The sequence below is a fragment of the Branchiostoma belcheri genome, unplaced genomic scaffold (assembly GCF_001625305.1).
Source record: "Branchiostoma belcheri isolate BF01 breed outbred unplaced genomic scaffold, Haploidv18h27 scaffold47, whole genome shotgun sequence".
Lineage (NCBI taxonomy): Eukaryota > Metazoa > Chordata > Leptocardii > Amphioxiformes > Branchiostomatidae > Branchiostoma > Branchiostoma belcheri.
In genome coordinates, this window is record NW_017804098.1 from 622,466 (window position 1) to 625,402 (window position 2,937).

Genomic DNA, 2,937 nt, shown 5'->3' on the forward strand with positions numbered 1-2,937 from the left:
TGCTTCCAGTTGCTATCAAATATGCATATTATAAATAACCGTGAAACTAGCGAGAACCATAAATCACATAGCAAGTTCAGTACATGATTAGTAGCTAAACACTTAAGGAACAGAAAACTGAAATGCCTCGGACAATGGTACGACGACTAATGACATACACTCGACATATACACCTGGCGATAGGCAAGATATATATCATGATGGCACCTTTGTAATTACCTACAATCAGTTAGTCTGTCGGTTACTGAGACGTTGTTGCCATGGCAACGAATTTGTTGAAGTGATCTTTTATCTAGTGTTTATTGGATCCGCCGTAGGGGGTGGAACCTGTTCGATTCCAATGATATGCTACGAGAGAGATATTTTCTATGCCAAAGGGAAAAGATCCCGGATAAGGGACTCCTTATTCTTCACTTGACAAAACCACTTCACGTTTTTATCAGTCACGACACTCTCACGTGGTGCAGTGGCGGTGTCTCTTGTCTAGATGCAAGAGGACGTGACAAGAATATGACTTCACAGAAGTCGGAATATCGTTACCTTCAACCGTACTTACGCGGACCAAAATCTGACAGTCCGCTGACGCAACGCTTTTGACCACGTCATGTTTCCATGGTAACCACGTGCGTTATTTCCTCACCTTTCTGTTAGGTCAAGATTGCACTTGTGATTACACAACCATCTATCAACATTTCACAGAGGACACATTGACTGAAAGAAATGTGACCAAACAAAGTCAGATCTTACAGTCCCAAGGTCAAGTAGGGGGTCATAATTTACTTCCTAAATTACGCTATGCCAACTTAAACTGCACTCTTGCCTATCAAGTTTTGTATCGTAATTACACATTTTACGTTGTACCTAATAATAGGTGTTCATTGTCAGTGTAGAAGTGTAAGTCAGTGACCGCACATTTTCTTCACAAGAAATTATCGTTCGAGAATGAAAGACCTAATTTCATGTCGACAGTTAAAAACCCTGTCAATATATCCTCTAGGATACAGGAAATTAAAATAGTGGACATATTGACGTAATGTATGCACTGTATATACCTCAGCAATCAGCCTCTGCCACAGTTCCTGACTGCATTTCAGATCAAGATCGCAGGGTAGCGCTTTCAATTGTTGACTGACACCTATTGTCTGAAATACACTGTATCCAGATTCCAGGTAATGGTATTGTATTCCTCCACCGATCTATTGATTAGCATCAAATTATAGACTGTATTGACATTTCTCACATTTCTGCTATCATTTCAAATTTCACATCTTAAATGGAAATCCACAGTGTTCAATGCGTTGAGAAAATGAAAACGCATGTACGGTGAGAAAATACACAGGTTATTCCCTTCTCCAGAGCAGCTGTTTGCGAGTTTCTTTTGGAAAGCACGTTATAGCCAGGATATGTTGCGAGTACAAGATTTCGTATCAATACTATTCGTCTGTGCGAGGCCAATTAAACAACTTCCTGTGGATTCCCTTTGAAAGTAGAGATGGAATGGTAGACAAAACATTTGATCGCAGGCTGAGAATAACTTGTAAACCTCGCATACCAGCCGATGCTCCTTGCTTGCTTGCTATTGTTTCTCGTCTTCTGTGACTGGTAACAGTGATTGCTCTTGCGTACTTTGAAAGTCAAACGCACACACTGACGCACTTTGCCCGGCATTGTACAAAGGCAGTTGTGAAAGGTTGTGTCAGATATTTGGAATGTTATTGATTCGTTGTACAAACCTTTCTGTGATATATTTCATACGACATATTACGTGCTCGTATCAATCTGTCTATTAAACGGTCAGTGATGCCAGGATTTTTGCGCTACACGATCGAGTCTCTCGGACCGGTCATGGGTAACGTTAACTTGCAGGTGTCATGGCTTAGATCGAGGATTATTTAGTCCTTAGTTACATTGAAACTTAGGCACTTCTTAGTCTCTGTTGCCATGACAGCGACACTCGTCCCCAGGATAATCCTGCTTAGGCATAATTTGTTGATGGAGCGTGTGATTGGCAATAATGGCAGGCGGAATTACTGACTGGATGGAATGAAAGGAATCATTTGATCAACACAAGTCAGGTGAATAATCAGGTGTCTGTAGGTAGAGGTGCTGCCTGTATGTAGCCGTTCTTTAAATCTAGTGCGCAGAAAGGACGGATGCCGGGATGAACCGAAATACATCAAGTGTCAGAATCGCTCAAATTGCCCTCAAACATGTATTTACTTAGAAAACGCGTACGCCGTGCAAAAACCATCAAAAGGCTCCGAGAAAGCAATTATAAACGTAAACGTGCTAGTAATCCGACATACACGTTGACGAGTTTGAATGCCAAGTGCATATCGCTAATGACATCTCTCTTTTTGATGAGATCGTACACGTACAGCCAGTTCTAGGCGCCTGCAGGAGTATCCCCCAGGGCTAAGCCCAACCTAGGCCTCCTGCCCACTACTGCTTCGTAACGGTAGCGGGATTATGGATGGATTTTATTTTGTGCATATTCGAATTCTGAAACACTTGGCATGGAATTAACGCCCCCCAAAAATGATAACTTATAGCAAAACCTTTATTCCATAGTAAGGTACGATACGGCAAACGTACAATTCAAGAAGAGAATCATTCAGTATTGGGGGGCCTTCAAATCGATCGTTTGGGGCACGTGTAAAAGATCCCGACTGACGCAAAAGCCTACCTGATGTATACAGGTGTTACCAAGTCCCAAAACAATGGGCCCAACACGCTCCTCACAATTTCCATGGGCACAAATACCTCTGCATTGACCATGTAGTGGACTGTTTTGGCCCTCGTGTTGGATAAACACGAATGAATGCAGCGTCTTGTTACGGTCAGGGACAATGAAAAAGGCATCTCCCACCTAACAAGTAAATATCAATAAACGTTCCCTTATTGTCAGTGAGGTGATATCAGTTCTCCTGCTCTTCT